The sequence below is a fragment of the Harpia harpyja genome, chromosome 6, assembly GCF_026419915.1.
Source record: "Harpia harpyja isolate bHarHar1 chromosome 6, bHarHar1 primary haplotype, whole genome shotgun sequence".
In the NCBI taxonomy this organism is placed as follows: domain Eukaryota; kingdom Metazoa; phylum Chordata; class Aves; order Accipitriformes; family Accipitridae; genus Harpia; species Harpia harpyja.
Window position 1 is genome coordinate 38,219,927 of NC_068945.1, and position 20,868 is coordinate 38,240,794.

A 20,868-nucleotide genomic window follows, 5' to 3' on the forward strand; every position below is an offset into this window, starting at 1 on the left:
GGAAGCTTCCAGCAGCTTCTCACTGAAACCACCTGTGGAACACCCCCGCTACCAAAACCTTGCCACACAAACCCAATACAAAAATATAACAGCAACAACTGAACTACAAATACTTTAAAAACAGGGCATTTTGTGCATGCAAAAGTGAAAGGTTTTAACAAAAAACATAGTCCATAGTTTCAGTATATTCATTCATCAAGCAATTTCTTGAATTGCTTGGCTTGAATTTAAGTTTCAGATTTTTTTTCTATTAAATCTTCACATAATGATTAAAAATAATCATCCTGCTATATTAATTTGCATCTTTGGTTTGATTAAATGCTCCTGTACCTAATACAGGAAAAGCTGTCCTTATCTGGTACCACAGTCGTCTTCATCTTTATTTTTTTAGGTATTTTGAGAGACAGCAGGCTTACAGTTCAAATTATGAATTAGGCATCAGGTTTCCGTATTACATCCCAGGATCAGTTGAAGCCCATAATCTTGGCCTGAAAAGCCTTCTGAGATGCTGCTGTTCTGAAGTTACCATTCAATTAACAGAAAACACGTCCACAGACCAAGTCAGGACCTCCAATTCTTGGGTGCCTTTCATGAGAATAAAGTCTGAAAGACAACTACCTCTAAGCAGATAGATAATTTCATGGGTTAATTATGTTCCAAACTGGAAGAATCTTGAAGAGCCTAATACAACAACCACAGGAACATAAGAATTGGCCGCACTCCTACTACTTGTTGAAATCTGTCTCAGATGACCCTGTTTTTGAGACACAGTCAGTAAATTTATGAGCGGTCCTAATCCAGACTAGGGCAAATTCAAACTATTTTAAATCATTGATGTGAATTTAAACTCATGCAGACAACTTTAGACTGAAGTACAGAATAGGCTAGGCAAATTAAGAAGTGTATGTTAGCACTCATTATCTACTACTTCCTCTGACCCAAGTTCTCATCACTCCCCACCCCTAAGAGAGATCAAGTTTACCCAAGGGGTTCTTCACAGGCCATCAAGAGAACTTCCAGGGAAGATGAGAGAACCACCTAGGATGAAAGCCAGGTTTACAAGTTTTAATGGGCCATGAATTCAGAGACAAGCATGAGCACGAACAACAATATATCCAGCAACAGAAAATTTTGCTCTTTTCCAGGAAGATTAAATAACTTTTTAAAATACTACCCAAATGCACACACTGGCATTTTTTCACGTGTACTAAACAGATTCCCAGGCAAAGATCCCATAGAACGGGAATAATGAAGTTAGAATAAAAAAACCCCTGTAGATTAACAGACATAAAGACACAAACATAAATACCCTTCTTATGTAAATGCTTAGCAACATCCTGAAGGACTGTTTAGAAGCACAAGTGTCTGTGTTCTGTGAGGTTACTCCAAACACCTAAATATTGTTATTCTATACTATGGTAAACATCTTCAGCCTGAGAATGCTCAGTCCAGCCCAAAACTTGCATCTGATGATAAAGGTTAAAGGCCTAATGCTAACAGCTAATAAAAAGTCCTCTCATTTAAATCTACCTATATTTAACTCTGAAAGGCCCTTACTGAATTTTGTGTTCTGACAAAACTTTCAGATGAATAAGACAAAGTGACAAGCAAAAATAATTGGGAACATGTATTTAACAACTGATTCTCCTGAAGCAGGCAAGAATTACTGGACACTCTGGAATGACGACCTGTGTTTTCTGAAGCTGAACTGGAATTACCCTGCTGGTAAACCAAAATTTCCAAAATGCAGTTTATCAGCTATACGATAACCATATTCCTCTTTGAATTATTTTGTTATCTTAGATTACAACGTCTCCAAGTCATACTGCCAAATAACTGCTCTTTGGCTGTTTGCACACCCCATTAAATAGCACAATATCTAGCTAGTACACACACAATAAATATTTTCCCCTTATATAAAAAGAGATTTGGTATCTATAAAAGGAGATTAATACCTTATTAACCATGAAAATCCTTGAAAAATAGGCCAAGAACATCCTAAATGTTTGGAGTGCTTTAGTTTAGACAGTCACAAAAAAGTATCAAAATAGTTCTAACCTAGAAGTGTTCTGACCTGAGCAAGGGGCTGCCTAGAGAGAGGTGCTAAACTGCTGAAATAAAAATTACATTTCAAGGTGCTCCACATCCTTCACTGTACTTATATTAATCCACCAGTTTTTCTTCAAGCTGGTCTGCAAAGAATGTCTGAAAGCTGAGTAGTTCTGTAACATAAAACACTGTAGGTGCTTTGATGGTATTAAATAATAACACAACAGTAAACTGTGACCTGTCCTCATTGGTTTATGTGGCACATTAGATTTTTTTGACAGTGGCCAAAAAGGCACATGTATTCCTTCCACATTTTCCTTTCTTTTCTTGTCACATCAGTACCAGTAAACGTTAGCATAGATGCGGAAAAAGAGTGCTTGGTGTTTGGTGGGTTTGGGTTTGTTTTTTTGAAAAGAAAAAAAAAAAAAAACCAAAACCCCCAAAAAATCACACATGGGAAACCTTAGTGACTATTTGCAGGTTTTATCTAATCACTGTCAGCTAGCAACATTGCCAAGGATAAGATCAGCTAAAAAATATTCAGTAGGCCCCAAAAGCTTCCTACACGAATGTAAATAAAATTGAGGTAATACATAAGTACATGGTAATACACTAAAGTATGGCTCTTTCAGGGTTGTCCTAGTTAAAAAAAAACATCCTAAACCTCTGTGCTTCCTTCCAATATATGCATAGGCAAGGTCTGAATTGTATGAAGCTGCTGTAACTTCAGATACAAACGTCACATTGGAGTGCAGTTAATCACTCTGAAGAAAAAAAGTCTTTATATCTTTTGAAAGCTTCAAATAAGATCGCATAGAAATGAGACAAAACAGGTTTTATGGTTCAGCCACATTTAAGACTGGGTCAGCTGATCTGTAGAGAACCCACAGAACGTATTGCAATAGAAGAATGTGAGCGGAAATGGGAACAGCTGTGCTTTATTACAAACCTGGGGCTGTTTTAACTACAAAACTTTCTTTATGCCTTTAAGTTTCTGTAGGATTCTCTGCCATTCTGAGCATCAGATTCAAAACTCCCATTTCCACAACGACATAATACTCGATTTAGTCAGTTTTATCTTTTTCTGTATCTCACTTTTACAACTAAGTGCAAATTAATCTTTCTTCTCAGACATACCACTTTCCCCAAAGTGCATGCCCCAAAATCACATTTTGTAATCACACAGCCTAATAATAAATGAACTGACAAATTGCTGGTAATGAAAATGCAATCAAGCCTTTTTCATTCAAAACCCTTTAGTCATCTCAAGTATTCTTAGCTAATAAAACACAGATCACCATCACATTAAAAACAAAAAGCTATTTAATATTTTTAGAACAATTATCCACTCCATTATCCCAGAGGAAGAGTTTACACTGGGTTTGCTCCCGATTCATATTCAATATGATTTTTCCAAGAAGAAACAGAGAAATACTTCAGTTCAAGAAAATCCCTCAAGTAATGACTCATTTTTTGCACATATTGGCAGAAGGTCCCCAGAAGAACAAAAAGCATCCATTACCAAGTAAGTATATTTTATTTTTCCTGTTAATCTCATTAATATAACGCAAGTACCTCAAAGTACTGTTTACACTGACATTTTAATAATGCAATTAGTAACTTCTAAACTCATTTATTAAAAATCATCCTACTTGAGATTATCTCCTCTTTCCTTTTGTTATTTTTGGGGTATTTATTAGACATAACTTTCTTCTTCAATCCACTATCTTCAGACAAATAGAAGTGCATGGGGGGGGGGAAGACCATGCATATAGATATGTTTGTGTATGTATACAAATATACATTAATGTAATGGTCACTGGATGAGTCCAGATTAATGTGTCAGATGAGACAGTTATATATTTTTTCCATTATGCAATTTTTTTATAATTTTAATTAGGTTTTGTCAATGCTTTCCAGATTCTTATTTTGTAAATACCAGTTACTTAAAAGGAAACTAATTCCTCATCTAAACTGCTAACACTATGCTTACACAAATAAACTGTTTATAAAAAGACAAAAATTTTTAATTAAATTGCTTGTGATAGGAATTACCATATACTGTAATTTTTCAGTTAATGCATCAGTAAATTTTGCAAAAATCTACTTTTCAATGGGGAAGATCAACATCAAGAAAAGAAAGAGGTAATGAACTATGATGATGAACCACAGAACTGAGGATCTTATTCAGCATTTCCTCCATAACTCTGAGGACAAGCCTTTTCTCCTACACTGACTTAAAAACCCAACAAACAAACAAACAAAAAAAACCATCAAAAAAAATCCAAACCACACATATCACAAAGTACCCATCTGACAAGACCTAATGCAAATCTGAAATGTAAGATGTTTAAACAACAAAGTATAACTGAGCTATCACCCCAGTTCTTTAGAAGTCAGCATTAGCACTATTCCACTGGTTATTCTTTAGTGGGTTTTTTTGCAATAGCCGGCACAGTTCTTACGTGTTACATAAAGAGTCAAGAAAGACATAAAAGCAATCAAAAGAAATTCATACATAATTTTTTAAGCTCAGATAATGCTGAACTTTCACATTAATCCGTCTTTAGTTTGTAGCTTTCAAAACCAACCTATTACAGTCAAGCTACAGACTAATTTTACCATTGTGATGGCCTGATTGTGCCTTTTCCAGGGATGTCATTGCTACACCTAGTGTAAGTGGCAGAATTAGATACTTTTTCAAAAGATTAGCATGTTTAAAAATTGTGGAAAATTACAGGGCCAGGAAAAGTCAGAGGGAAAAGGTATAATAAAAATCAAGAGTGAAGAGAGTTCAGGAAGTGGCAAGAAGGGGAAAAAGGAGTGGCAAGAAAAGGGAAAAGGCATTTCAGAATGCCTGGCTTCCCAAGATCTATTTCAACAGCAGCTGGTGTCCCTTGGAGCTCCTTTATAATGAAAATCTGAAGTGGAAACTGTTCAATATTCCAAAGTTCATTTTTATAAAAGAACTAAACTGTAGACAGCTGATGAAAGGGGAGCTGGGCTTCTGGCAATAGTACAAAAGAGTGATGGCCTTATTCTTCACAAGAAAAAATACAGAAAACAACAACAACAAAAATACATATTTCTAGCTGTTCTTTCTCATTTATCTTAATCATTATTTTCTTTTTGCTTTGCTCAAAAATGTTCATAGTGGAAAAATGCAATACTTCAGCTAAAAGCACTACTAGCAACAGCACTGAGTCTTCTACCTTCTAGAAACAGCAAGCCTCATCAACAGATAAGTTATCCTACTATGCACTTTTAGGAGTTCACTAAGAATGGTTGGTAAAGGAAAGTACAGGTTTGATCTTCAACATATTGATACATTTAATTTCTTTTCAACTTTATTTTAGGTCTTACTGGTGAGTAGTTGGCAAGACAACTGACTGCCTCTATCAAAACAAAGTCAGCTTTGTTTCAAGTTTCAGAGAAAGCGTACTAGTTGGAAATCTGGTTATCTAGAAGGAAGTCTTCATTAAGAAATCTTTAGGGTATAAGGCTGCTTCTCTTTTCTCACACAAGAAACAAAATAAATTATTTTATTCCTCCTAAGCTGTGATTAGGCTTGAACATGAAAAGCCTGAAGAACAGACATTGTAAAAAACAAAAAACTGTATGTGAAAGGTGAATTTATGATTTTCATAAAAACAAGGCAGCTTTCCAAAAAAATGATGTATTCATCACTGCATCATATATTACTTGAATTATAAGCAGGCACTCCAAAAAATCAGTGCATTTACAGAACACATAAGTTTAAAATGACATGGACTTCTTTCCCAGCTGTAGTAAATCCTAAATTCCCCATCTCGCTGCAGCTGATGTGTTAGAACCAGTCACTCTTCTGTTGTCCCATCCTGCTTGAGACAGGGCACCAATTTATCTCCCTCATTCAGCAAGCACTGATCATTCCCAGAAGGATTAGCACCTTAACTAGGTACAACATTAAGACAACATTAACAGCCTGTTCCACTTACCTACATCCAGTGTTTGTTTTAAATATATACATTCAGATTGTGTGAGATTTTGTTTGAAAAATATACGTTTCATAACATAAAACAGCTGTATTAATAAAAGGGAGCCTTTCTTCCAATGAAACTGAAGAGGCATCATTACCTAAGTGCTACAGCTCATTACAACATACCAATGTTAACTGACCAAGCTACTGAATTCTGTTATTGTCTCCCATAAAACAGACCTATAATATAATATTAAGCCTACCTAATGCACACAGTAAATCTAGCAGTGCATTTAAATACAATTACCAATGAAAACTAAAAAGGGGATTCAATCTGTAATATTAAATATTTCAGACATTTTGCCCGTTGGCACAGGTATTCTTTCCCTTTCAGAAAGTACTGTTCAGACTGTATATTGATGTTTCCCCCTTATAGAGAAAAAACGGATAACATCACAGGATAATTCACGTTGTAAGGGACAGCAGGAGGTTTCTAGCCCAACCTCCTGCTCAAAGCCAGACCAGCTAAGACAGATCAGGTTGCTGGGGGCTTTACCCATCTGAGTCTTGAAAACTCAAAGGAGGGAAACTGCACAACCCCTCTGAGTAATCTGTTCCAATGCTTGACTTAATATAACAACACCTTTCCTTGATTTTTACAAATAAATTAAATTTAGCAGTTGTGAAGCTGAAGTGCATTACTCAAATTTTATGGATAAGAAAAACAATTTAATGCAGAAACTAATACAGCAGTAAATTCAAGTACATGCCTAACAACTTTGAGTACTGGTTTGACCAGGAATCAACAGCAGATCACGAGTTACTCTTGTGTTCAAACATTTTGCTAAACTGGAGAAAATGGAATTGTCTATGGTAAAGCAGAATGTTTCCAACAAAGCCATAAAAAGAACACCCATCTCATGACTAAATCATGACCTCTGTGCTACAAGCTAACTCCTTTGCATGGGAACAACACATAATCTGACTAGTATGTGTCAATTATAAAAGCATTATATAAATACAAGCAAAGAACTTGTCAAATACGTATAATTCTTCATTCCAACACTGCACTGCTCGTATGAGCTCTTAAGAAGATTCCACAGATACAATAATGTTTTTACATACTGTCTCACATTAATTATAATATTCAGTCTGTGGTGCAAACTATAACTCATCCATGCCCCCCATTTCAGACATGAGAGATACTAAGTTATTGCAAATAGTATTTTTATCACATCAAAAGGACTACCTTATGTAAACAAAAACCTATGGTGCAGTGGTAACTGCACCAGTCAGTTTTATTCAGGTATCAATTCAGTGAGAGGCTTACATCTTCTTTTTGTAAATATTTATCTAAAGTAGCTGTTACAAAACCTTAACATAAAATGAAAAAACAAACAAACACAAACCAACCCCAAATCATCAGTTATTTTATTTGCCAGCCCAGAAACCCCCACAACTTAGCAGGGTTAAGCAAAAATACAATATATGCTCCAGCCAGAATTGCTGATGTCTCTTTGTAATTAGGACTATTTAAGTTGTTCAGCATTTCTAATGTTTATTACTACTTACAACTTTGGCAAAGTAAGTGTCCTGTCTGTCCTTGCTTTCTGCCAATGCACATACAGAAACACATACTTACATACCTCATTGAAAAATTCATTCAAGAGTTCAATTTTTAAAAGGAACTATGGAGGAAAAACACATCGTCCATTTTTTTCCTCTTCCTTTCAGCAAAAGTGTCTTTTACTTCAAAAAACTAATTTAGTGACTATGTTTTGAAGCCATCAACGTAGGCAAGCTTTGAGTTAATGCTACGCTCTTTCCTGTATCTCTAAAAATGTACCAAAAACTAACCAACTTCTTAGAAGAAAGTACTGTGCTGTTTCAGTGCAGAAGAACAAAAGCCATCTTATGGTCTATGAAGAGGAGTAAAAATTGAGACCAATGCCTGGTAAAAGCACAGAAAAAGTGACTGGAAACTGAGAAGGGAAGGAGACTAGACTGGACTGTGTAGCAAATCAAGAAGAGGAAGCTCTAGGGAATAAAGAAAAGTAAATTGAAGGAATGCTGACAGGCAAAAAGCAAGGACAGGACTGGCTGAGAAAAGAAACTGAAGACAAATTTTGAATGGTCAAGACCAGCAATACCTAAAAAATGAAGGCTGAGACTGGCTACAGGAGGATAAGGAGACTGTCATTAGGAGACATGTATAAAGGATGAAGTGAAAAGGACCATGCTTGCAGAGGACTGGCAAAAGAGCCCTCATCCACCATGACACATTCTCTCTAAAGCCTACAACAGAAAGGACTCCAGTCTTTCACTACTTTTCCACTATTAGAAGCACCTGTGTAAATGCACTACAAACTGCACTCAAGACTGTTACTAAAAGCAGTGGCAGTTGTAACTGGAGCAAACATATTTACAAAAATCATAGAAATTTCAAATTGGACACCAAAAATGAGTGAATACTTTTCACCAAACCCTCTCTGTGCCTCTGTTCACCATCTGTAAAAGTCTTGTCTCATCTCAGGTAGTGTCTGATAAACTAATAATTATTTGTGAGGCATTCTGATCACATAATGATAAGCACTTTAGCAAAGCCCATACAGATGTTATCAGTTCTGTCTTCAAAGCAGAGTTGAGTAACGTGGAGTAAATAAATCATGGGCTCACATAGTGATCAATGAGAATGATAAACAAAAGCAAAATACTGAATAAGTGAGCTCCATCCAGCCCATGCACTGAATGAGACAGGGTTCCTGTAGAAAAAAAATAATAGTGTGTGATAATGTAGATAAGACCGTATCAGAAAGACACGCGCAAAAAGGCACTTACAAGCTCTTTGTTCCATAACCTTCATAATGTGGGATTTCCTTTACAGGTGTTTAAGATACCTGATTTAAGATTCTATGAAATCAAATAAGTTCTTGCATTATCATGCAGCTGTGTTGAGGTTGCATTACTTTTTGGTGTCTGTTAGAAGTAAAACTGGAAATCTCTTCTTGGTCTAGAACAACATTGCAGATAATACAAACACGGACAAGGACAGAAGCTTTTTGCTTAGCTTCTTATTTTTACTTTTTGCAAAATTTAGGGATGGATAAGGTACACCCTGATGCAACGTCGACTACCACTAAACACAAAAACTAAGCAACTAGTGCTGGTAATACACATTCAGAGGTAAGCAAACAAACAAAAGCTCCATATTCCCAACAGGCTCCTGGGAAGTTCTTATTAAAGAAATTTTGGTCGATTACTACTATTTATACAACACGGACCGAAGATCATCCTTTCACAGGGATTTGTACAATATTTGCCCTGCAAGAAAGACATTTAAAAGTTACCACTGGCAGGAGAGAAAAATGGAGAATTTTTGTAACTTCAGGTTATTCCAGAAAGCTTTCCCCTGCTCTTATGCAATTTCAAGTCCTGTGTTCATTATTTTTACTGGTTTACAAGTAATTTTATACAAAAGACTGATATTAAGTAAAGCATGTTTGTTAACACCGCCTTTGATACAGCCACCTCTGAACAGGTGGCTGCGTTTTTAGGCAATTTTTTGTCTAAGTTGTACACACCAGTAATTACATAATGGTTTATTTTTAAAACCTTAAAGAACCCTTTAAATATTTTTTTTATGGGCTTTAATATAATAACCACTGAAAACATTCTTAACTCACGGGTCATAGTTTACATTCATTACTAAATGGAGTATAGTTGATTAACCACGTAGATAATCTCCGGTAGGTTTTATAAGCAGAATTAAATAGCGCTTCATAGAGCAGATGGAATTCCTAAAGAGCCCCTCACTCAGTCTGCAGCTCAGGCACAGCACCACGGGCACGCTCAGCCCCTTCAGGTGACTTTTAGCAGAGCTCAGCAATGGCAACGTCCGCAAGCGGTATTTCTGTTCTCACCAGCAGGTGTTACTACCGTCGGTGTGAATTACTGCCGTTTACGGAAAAGTGACACAGGGAAGATCGATAATTAGCATTTTGCAAGGGGGAAACAAAGTGAAACGCTACTGTTTTTTACTGCAAGAAGGTGCAATGAAAAAAAAAAATCCATTTTTAGCTGATCACCATTAAATACATCTAAAACACTAAACAAGTGAACGAGACGGAGCAAGGCCGCCCCTGGGCGTGCAGACGGCTCGGGAAGACAACCCGCGCAGCAACAGCGGTGCTGAAAGGATGCGCTACCACAACACAGTACGGACACCTTCTTCCACAAGCTGCCAAAATCCATACGTGCGCCGGTAAGAAGCAGAGACGAAACCCAGAATTAGGGTTTTTTTCCCCTGCGGCACCCTCCCCCGGCCCCTCCAGCCAGCCGAGCGGCAGGCGCAGCGCGGATGTGCACGGCAGCTCGCGCCTCCCCCGCCGCCCTCCCCGCGAAGCCCGCGATGGCGAGGGGAACAGCATTCGCCAGAGGATTTACCCAGGGAAGGCGTCCCACTTTCGGCAGCCCGGGGAGGCCGAGTAATCCCGTCCCCAGCGGCCAGGTGCCCTGGCAGGGGGCGGCTCGCCGCCGCCGCCACCTCCTCCCCGCTTCCCGCAGCGTGTGAGGGCCGCCGTCACCCCGGCCGCCTCACAGGAGCGGGCCCCACCGCCCAGGCCCGGGCTGACGGTACCGTCCGCGGGGGAAGCTGGGGGCTCTCCCGCCGCCCAACTGCGGGGTGAAGGGACCGCGGCCGCCCTCCCACCACCCCCACAGCTCCCCCGGCCGCACCGGGAAAGTTGACTCCCCGCCGGCGCAAACCCACCCGCGGCGGTGCCTCCCCCCCAGCACCCCACTCCGCGACCACCCGCTGCCGGGGGGCTGCCCTCTCCCCTCACAGGAGGCAGCGCCGCGGGGACTCTTGCTCGCGTCTCTGAAGCGGGGTGGGGACGACGGGACGGGACACACCGAAGCGAGCCGAGCCGAGCCCCTACCTGTGCGGTGCTGCCGCCCAGCCGGGCTGTCACCCCGCGGCGTCCCACCTCAGCCGCGCGCACCTGGCACGGCACGGCTCGGCTCGGCTCGCCTCGCCTGACAGCCGCCCGCCCGCCGGGGCGCGGCGGCGGCTGATTGGACAGGGGTGATGTCACTCGTGTGCGCGCGCGCGCGCGCGGGAGGGAGGGCGGTGAGGGGAGAGGTGAGGGGCGAGCGGGAAGAGGTGAGGGGAGAGTGTGGAGGGGAGCCGAGGGGAGGAGTGTGGTGAAGGCAGGGTGAGGAGAGCCGCGGGCAGGAGGTGAGGGGCGAAGGGGCGTACCCGCCGGCAGCCCTGGCTGCGGTGGGTGCGCCGTCTCGGCGGGTGGGTGTAGGGGAGCGGGCTGAGAGGCGGCGGGAGGGCCGCTCCGTCAGAGCAGGAGGGGCGAGGGTGAGCGGTGCCGGGGACGCGGAGGGTTTTCAGCGTCCCTCCATCCACGCCTGTCACGCTGGCTGCGACGCGGGACTGCAGGTGGAACGGCTCTCCGCGCTGTCCAGTGAGCATGTGCGACACAGGCCGTCGGCTCTCACGCAGGCCATCTCTCTCCCACACGCACACCCCGCTCACACGCTCTGGCAGGCACAGCCGTCCGCTCTGCACATGCCCAAAGGGAGGGTGAAGCCCAAACGAAGCTGCTGCCCGTACCCGGGCCGCGCCCTGCACTGGTAGCGGAAAAAGAGGCGGGAGACGAGGCAGACCTCAGGGGTGCAGCTGGGCAAGAGGCGTGATGCTTGGGATCCTCGAGAGACATGCCCGGTAACGCCAGCTTCAAACTTTCAATTAATACCCCCCTCCCAAGTTAGGAGACTAATTTTGAAAGGACGGGATTTTTTTCTTAAGCCTCAATTTATTTTCTGGACTTTGCATCTTATATGCAGGATCGTATTTCTTAATTCTTCTTCATTACCACAAAGGCTAGATACTTATTCTTAAAGCCTCCACCTCTCCCTTCAGCCCAAGTCCTGTGGTATTTTCCACTTTGTAAATTGCTGCAGAAATCAAAACTCCCAGAGGGAAAAAAAGACAAAAGGATTGTGCGAATGCACGGGCAGGAAGGTGCGCTGTCCCAAAATAAGTATGGGGCTTGCTGCATACCTGCCTGGAGGAGGGCAAAGGGGGCCAGAGTGGAGGTACAATCCGCTGAGGAGTCATGAGCTGCCAAATTTGAGATGACTGCTGCAGGAAGGACTCATGAGGGATGGAACATGCAACCTGCAAAACTATGAGACATGAGTTCCCACTGTATATGAAACAACTTTTGGGAGGAGCAGCGGCTGAAACTGTGACACTTTATATTTACAGAGAGTGACAGATAAAACACAGTCAGCTGGCAGAGCACAAATAACACTTGACTAGGTTATGCCACCTGCACAACAATAAGGATCAGAGAGTAGAAAACTTCAGCTAGTCCAAGGCCCTGAGCCTGACAGCCGGAGGCCCCTTGTTGCTCCATGATCAATCCTTTCTGTGGGAAGTAACACCAAAGTGCATGCATTTCCCCTTATGAGAAATGTGTTTTCTGCAGCAGAGAGGCATCTGGAGTACATTTTTACAGCAACTTGAGGTAAGGAGGCGCAGGAGGAAATGTCAGGACTGCTTCACCTGTAGCCATCATCTCAGGTAGTTCTTCATGTCTGAGGATTTGAACTTGCTTCTCTAAAATACAACATACCACTGACCTAATGGCTTTACAGTCTGCAGATTGTAGTGGATACCATTACGTCAGTTACAGTGAGGTCATGCTCCCTCAACCATATAGGTCAGAAGCTTGTTGTTCAAGGATAAAAAAGTTCATAAAAAAAAAAAAACCCTGACAGATTCTCATTTAATCATTCCAGAGTTGGAGATTTAGGCTTGGGTCTTTAATTCCTGTGTCTTAATCCAATACTGAGCATTGTATGCATACACAAACATGTAGAAGAGAAGAGCTGTCACCGTGGGTGTGCTCTCAAAGCAACAGGGATGGAAGCTGCATGCCAGGGAGAAAACTGGGTGGTAGTACCAAAGGTGCAGAAAAATTGGGAAATGAAGGCTGAATAGCAGAGCATATTAGGGTAAACAGGTTAGATTCTACATATTGGCAAACAGTATATAGTAACGGAACAGAAGGCATTTAAAACATTGGTGAGCTTAGAAATTCTTGGCACAGGCTTCATCTGAACTGCAGTTTTTAGACACCTTAACTGCTTTCTCACAGTGAGGACCATAAACCCGTTTCAGCCCCTGGCAAGGCTTAGAGCAGTCTTAGGACTGCTCTGAATGACATTCAGTTCCAAAACTGCCTCAGGCTGCATTTTGCAGCTAGAAGCACTAAAACACAGAAGTCTATTTTAGGATGATTTGCTGAAGGGAGTGCTAGGCTGCTTGGCGTGTCCCCTATAGGAGCACAGGCAGCTATATACTGCCACAGTGTATTTAACATTTAGAATACTCTGTGAAGGATGTTATTCCCTAACATGCAGTAATTTCAGGTTTTTATTTCATTGCCAGAAGTTAAGATGGCTGTCATACACATTTTGAGGCAGGGTAATTTTTTGCTTAAATATACCAGTGGGTGTCTCTGCACTGCACAGAACATCCCTGTCTCTCCCTTTGCTTGATTCAAACATCCTTCGCTAGAGCCAGGGACTCAGCAAAGCAGAACAGGAACAGAAAACGTGCAAAAAGCAGAAACAGAGTGCATTCAGCACCCTGTGCATTTGTAATCATCAGCTGCCCAGTATTCCATAACACTCTCTTCCTACAATCAGTTTGTCTATAGCTCATACACATACCTACATCCCTGGGTACTTGATTCCTGTGAGGAATTTGCTCGCGCACAAGTCATTTAGGATCCAACCATAAGGATGAAAGAGGCGTAGCTGCAGCCTGCAGCACTTGTGGAGGAACAGCAGCCGCTGACCTCGCTTCATATTTCCTACAACAAACACTCATAGCATCCAGTCTGGGAGGAAAGGGCGGGAGGGGGGGGGTGGAATATGAAGCAGGGACAACAGCTTTTTGTTATTATAATAAAATGGAGTCACGGGCCAGCATGAGCTTTATATACCCCTAGCCAGTCTCAGCAATCTTTTAGAGGATTAATAAGATTAGAAGCCCCTACTGTTTTGCTAATGGCTGTTTATTTGAAAAATGGCTTTTCTTGTAAACATACAGAAATGGCCATATGTTACTCCATACTCCAGTGCTGCCTTGGAATACTACTAAAAGCAAAGAACGAAAATCATGTTCCAACTGCAAATTTTACAAGAAAAGAAACAATTAATTTGCTCCTCAACTCTGTTGCTGTGGAGTCTTACCTGGTCGAGGGCAATGCATTAAAGTAGCTTAAGAGTACTCTCTCTTTGAAAAGTCTTGCTGCAGCTTATGCTGCTGTAAGAAGGCTAACAGTGCTAACAATCCATTTAAAAATCCATGGTTATTTGAATTCCAGATGTATATTTGCAGAGATAATTTGAACTCTGACTATATCCAAGCCTATCATCCATAAAGCTAATGCATGGAAGTTCCCTTTCATTGCTCCCAAATGATGCAAAACTTTTCCCATGTTATTAAAAATTTTCAAATGAAAGTAAAAGTTTTAGAGTCAGACACCACTGAGCTGAACACTACTTTTGCTGAATTCCAAACTCTCCAAAGTGAATGAAACATGTCAGAAAGGTAATTTTAATTGTAGAACTTAAAATGGAGCATACGGCAAAGCTTAAGGTTGAAATTAGCTTCTGTATCTTTCAAGTCTGTTTTCAGTAGCTTGTGATTTAACTATTGAGGCTATTACTTCCTATGCTTGATCTCTTTCATGACTCAAATATTTCTGGAAAATTATTCAGACATTTCTGAGGATGCAAAAGGACAAAATTGGGTACTTTTAATGAGAAACAACTTTTCTAACCATTCTTTTAATGGGAATACTCTTCCACAGGAGGGAGTAGGAACTTGAGATCTGGCAAAAAAAAGGTAGCTTGGAGCTCAGACAGATTTTTCTGTACTAACAAAAATATTCATACCTGACAAAGAACCAGAGCAGGAGAGAAATTAAGAGGATGACGTGAGAGTATGTTTACACTCTGTTGATCACTGACTGGTACTGTGAGCTCTAGATACCGGTCCAGAGCTTGTAACTTTGGACATGAGGTTACTCTAAGTTACGCAGGAGTTTGTTTAAGAAGCAGTCACATCACATCATGGGTTGGGTGAATATAAAAACAGCTGTTCCTCTCAGTAAGCAGATCTCAACTTTCCCGTGAATCTAGTCCCACAAATTAAAATCTTTGACTTACCCATGAAATTATTTTCTCTATTAGCAGGATATCAGGTTTGTACCACAAGACAGGTGACTCGAATGTCACTTCAGAGAAGCAGAAGTTGCCCAGAGTCAACTCTCCTGAGTCAAAAATACAATCTCTCTCCAGTCCAGTCCATATTCCGTGGATGCCTATAGCCAGATGCATATAGGTGCTTAAATTCACGTAGCCACAGCCTTCCCATAGCAAAACAAAGGAGAAAACCAAAATAAAAAACATTTTTAGAAAGCTAATTGTGTGGTCCTATATTGGCTGTTTCTCACACGGGATAATTCCTCTCGATGCCCACAGTTACCCATTTGGCCCAAGTGAGAGACAATCATGTTGTCAACACAAAATTCCTCAGTTTACTGACAGTTCTACACATTGGGAAGATGTTTCAGTTTTCCTTAAGTATATATGAAAATCTGCATAAGCACTATGCAAAAAAGATACTAGTACTTACTGCAGCTGCAAGTCTTTAAATTTAAGAATTATTGTGTTACCTTAGTTTTGTCACCCTACTCCTCTGCATTATGTGAACCTTTACATGAGCTCAGTGTTTTTTTCTACTAATTCCTGTCTCATTCAGTATACAAGGGTGAATATGTATGATATAGCATCTCTGCAATATTTCTTTATATTCTTACCAATCAATCGATTCAGGTGTAATTTACGTGGTGCTAAATAAAAACTCACATTCTTTTTTCATTGTGCTGATCAGTGCAGTTCCCAAGGGGTTCTCCAAGGTTCCTGGCTTTGAAACTCTTCTTCCAAAAACACAGGTAGGAAAAGATTATAGTCTCTTCGTTTCAGTATATGCAACTGAGATAGGAATTTCCACATGTCATTTTGTATCTAAATAAATTGCAAATATCTCAGCAACTAGATGTCCAACTCAAAATATTAATAGCCTGTTTTTTCAAAAATGCTAAACATTTTCCATATCTTTACAGGAAAGTGTGAAGATAGAAAAGATTCCCCCAAATCAGGCCTGAGGCTGGCACTTCAAGCTGGTTGAATGGAGGATAAAGAACACTGTGTCTGCTGTCTTTGGAGAAAAAAAAAAAATTACTGAAGTGGCTTGCACAGTAACGCATAGTCTGTGAAAGATATGGAGCTTAGTTCTCCTATCTTGCTAACTTGTTTTAAGCATTTTGTGCTATGTGAAATCATGCAGCGTAAGGCTTTCACAAGAAAATGCACAGATTTCAAAGAAAATCACTTCATTCAAACCTCAGTAATAGTGCACAGATAATCTTTCCTTTGGCCTTTGGATTTTGCTGTTCTTTCAGCATCATTTTCAGAGGGAAATATATAATGCATATTTGTATGTCACTTTTTATTTCCTTTTTTAAATAAAAGATCAGATACAAAAGGAAGGTATTAATTTACTTCAAAGGAGAAGAATTGCTGTGCAGTAGGGTTCAACATATCTGTAGAGGCTACAATATGCTCCAGATTTCTGAAGATTATTGAACTATTCTTTGATGATATTTTCAGAAGCTCTTTTACAATGAGCATTTCTGATGGAAGTCTCAGTCACAGTAGGTATTTGGGTATTAGGTACTTAGCATTAACTATTGAATACTTTCCACCAAGGTGTGACAGATGCCTTGGACTTCTAGCACATTTATTTTTACAGCCACTAGCCTGCTAGTCATCACATATTAGCAATGTGGGATTTATCCTCTATTGCTTCCTAAATCTTATCTGAAATCAGCCTGACAGGACAAGGTGCAGAAGCTGATACAGCCCCTGTCTGATTGTGGGAGGAAATGGGAGAAAGAGATTAGTGCTAAAAATTGTATGGCTACTCTTATCTGTGCTGTTAGTTGCCATCAAGGTCAGTAATGGGTGGTTTCCTTGTTACCGGGGTTGTCTTCAGCTGGGGTTTATTGACATGTCTGTGTCGAGGCTGGAGTGCTGCAGTGCTTGCAAAGCCGCTGTGAGAAGATCTCGCCATTCACACTTGTTAAAACCACCACAATATCAGCTTGCTGGTAAAGGCAAGGCCAAGTTTACTGCTTGCCAACACAACCCTAACACATTTGCCTGACAATCATCGGTACAGGAGATGAGGCGTATCAAAATTATGTACTCATGGTGAGGAATTTGGAACAGCATCAAAATACATCCCCAAAGACTACCATCATCATCACTTAGTTTTAATTCTTAGTTCATGAACAGAACAACCCTGCTTAAGCATCACATTCTCTCTGTATATTTGTTTTCTTAATATCCTGTCTTAGGTGGCCTAACCTCAGCTGTATCAGGCTCATCAGTTGTACTACATCTAGTACAGTTTTTCTTTCCTTCTGTCCTGATAAGGTGGTACATTGTGTGAATGCCATGGTGAGCTTTTTTGCGAGCAACATACATGCTCCAAAGCATGCTCGAGGTCTACAGCTATGATGTAAGTGACACGGGAATTTGTCACATACCTACTAGTGCTAATGACAAGGCTAAAACCCCCACACCCCCATATCTGAAATCTGTTTGTTAACCTTGCCTTGACTACATGTGCATATAGGTAGATACAGATACAGACATATAGATAGGTATAGATATAGATACATACAAGTGTGCATGCCTGTATGTACAAATGAATTTAGAACAGTTTTCATCAGGAGGAAAATAATGAAAAGGACTATGTCCTTTTCATCCAATTTTCATCCAACACAGTCGTTTCTTTTAGAGCTCCAAAAAGTCTTTAATCTTCTCAGCAATGTACAGCTAAACTTAATTTAAAGAATTCTCATGGGACTGACACAAATTGGTTGCTCAGCAGTCAAGATCATCTAATAAAAGGCTAATCTTTAAACTACAAAGACCAGGAACTTCCACTTCAAAAGATTATAGTTTTTTCACTCATGCTTTTTCAAGCAAGGTGTTTTCCTTCTAAAAGGATACAGAAGTAAAGAAATAAAGAAAGGGAGATGTAACAAAATACATACTTTAAAAGGTTTATACTTTTTAAAGTAATATTTTTAACACATTTTACAATTAATTTCACCAAATTTATTTTAATGAATGTTAGCTGTGGATTAGAAGAGATTACCAATGAGAAAGATACTGAAAAAACAACATTCTTAGACCTTTGATTATGTGAAAGTTCTTCACAAACCTACAGTCATAATTATTGCGGTGTATTTTGCATAACGTGTTCCAGATTTTCAAGTTTCAAATGTTTTAATGGTAGGAGATGTGTTAAAATATTTTCCCCATTTCCAGCGGCAGAAGATGGAGCTGTCAGGATTTCCACCAGGAAAGTGGACACAACTGTCAGCAGCCAGCCGTGCACCCTTGCGGCAAAGGCGGCCAGCAGCACACGGGGCTGTGTTAGGAAGAACTTTGCCAGCAGGGTGAGGGAGGTGATCCTGCCCCTTCTCCTCAGCACCGGTGAGACACATCGGGAGTGCTGGGTCCAACTCTGGGCTCCCCAGTGCAAGAGAGACATGGACATACTGGAGCAAGTCTAGTGAAGGACCACAAAGATGACTAAGGGACCAAAGCAGCTGGCCTAAGAGAGGGCTTGCTCTCTTTAGCTCCAAGGGCTGGGTGGTTTAGCCGGGAGAGAAGAAGGCTCAAGTGAGTCTTATAAATATGTATAAATATCTGATGGGGGCTGAGTAAGGAAGACAGAGCCAGGCTCTTCTCAGTGATGCGGAGTGACAGGATGAGAAGCAATTGGCACACATTAAAACACAAGTAATTCCATTTAAGCATTAGAAAACCTTTTTTACTGTAGGGGTGGTCAGACACTGGGACAGGTTGTCCAGAGAGGCTGTGGAGGCTCCAGCCTTGGAGATGCTTAAAAACTGCCAGAACATGTCCCTCAGCAACCTTCCTTCCCTAGCTGACCCTGCTTGAGCATGGTGGTTGGACCAGGTGACTTCCAGAAACCCTTTCCAACCTCATGGCTTCTGTGGTTCCATGATCAGGATATTGTCCTGTGTTTTTATGCAGAAAATTCCAACTTTTGAAATATAATGACTACAATTTTGTAGTCTGTACATATTCGGGACATGAGACTTTTCCACATAATTTCAAGACATGGTTCATACAGTACATTCAAAATAGATATACCTAAGAAGTTTTTCTTAACACAGTGACTTTTTAAAATAAAAGATGCATGTGTACACATATGTGTATGTATAATATAATGAAACATCAAAGACATTCCTTATTTTTCAAAAGGAACAAAGATTTGATGTAGGTTAAATATGTCCCTAAGTATTTGCGGAACTAAGGATTTTAATTTCTTTTTAAGGTATTAGAATACATTCATTACAGATACTGTAATATTTCTACAGATTGTGTTACTTAATCCTTCTCTGAAATACACCCTCTTTTCTGAGTGGAATATGTCATGACAAGCAACTTTAAGCTATAAAAACTGCACAATTAATTCCAGAAACAAGCAGAAAAATACTATATTTATGCACACAACCACAGCAACTATTTCAAGTGCCTAGGCATTAGTCATGTTCTTGATCTTCCCCTTTCTTTTTGCAGAGTAGATGATGCTTGAATCTTTTTATCGTTCACTGAATGTATATATTAGGAAGTGTTTTGTGGTTTGTTGCATACAGTGGCATGCTGGATGCTACATGGACCATTTCAAAGTAGATGTGAACTGTCTAGTTTTCTGCCATTCAGAAGGAGCAGAGCTGATCCATGTGATCTCTTACAGTCTCATGTTCCTTCTAAAAGTCTTTACTTTCTGCTACCATCATATTTGCTAGATGTAAAAACTATCCAGGTCTCATCTTCTGATTAGAAGATCAGTAACATGGGTTAATGATCTCAAAGTTAAGTAACATGTATTATAGGCACATCAAGTTTTCAGTGTGGTGGTTTCTTAACTCCACTCTTTAGGATTCAGAGTAAAAGTCAGTATTTGTCATTTTAGACTGGCAGAATTTTTTTCCATAAGGTAAATTTTTCCAGGGGCTCTAGGAATGACAGTGTCAGCCTTATTTTTCTACCTCTCAACTTTTTAATCCTTTTTGATAGAAATAATGCTTTTTTTACTTACACTGTACATGTTTCCATCACACTGTCCACGTGACCATTTGAAGAGATCTGAACCTGTTGGCCAAATCTGAAGTACTGAAGTGTCAGAGCTAAATTCTTACGCCTTTAGTGAAGGCAGTGCAGAGTAGAAATACTTTGTAAATGGCTTGAATTAAGGAAAAGCTGCATTCTATTAAAGATCGTAAAACCCACATGAGACGGAATGTCCCTACAGAAGTCCCAAATTCAACATAAACTGCTCCTAGGATAACCTGTTAAACTTATCCACAAGAAAAACCCATCTCCAGCACTGTAGGATTAGTGCAGTACTAATTCAAACCTGAGATTTTTCATAGAGTAAAACACGGGGAAACAGCCTAGTTTTAGATGGTCCAGTCTGCTTGGTACATAAACCATACTGAATTAGTGTTTGAGATTTGCTCCACCACTACCTGATTTTGTGCTTACACATTGGTGCTTGCATGCTTTTCTTCTTGATTAACAGTTAACTGTGACAGACTAAAGCAAATAAACAGAACAGAAATAAAAAAATTCTAAGAGAAATGCAGTATTATCCATATAAC

The 20,868-nt window shown here is 40.3% G+C and overlaps 1 protein-coding gene and 1 long non-coding RNA gene across 2 annotated transcripts in view; one reads left to right on the forward strand and one right to left on the reverse strand.

The window, feature by feature from the left end:
• The window catches only part of CNTN1 (contactin 1), a 271,066-nt gene extending 260,020 nt beyond the window's left edge, over positions 1-11,046 (reverse strand). The window contains exon 1 of the mRNA XM_052789887.1: positions 10,945-11,046. The gene's annotated coding sequence lies outside the window, so the exon portion shown is untranslated. The remainder of the gene's footprint in view (positions 1-10,944) is intronic.
• A 174-nt stretch (positions 11,047-11,220) lies between these two features.
• Positions 11,221-19,315, forward strand: LOC128143076 (uncharacterized). Its single transcript, XR_008235599.1, has 4 exons — positions 11,221-11,738; positions 15,990-16,050; positions 16,222-17,371; positions 18,500-19,315. It is a non-coding gene; the product is annotated as an uncharacterized LOC128143076 (long non-coding RNA).
• Positions 19,316-20,868: the final 1,553 nt, after the last annotated feature.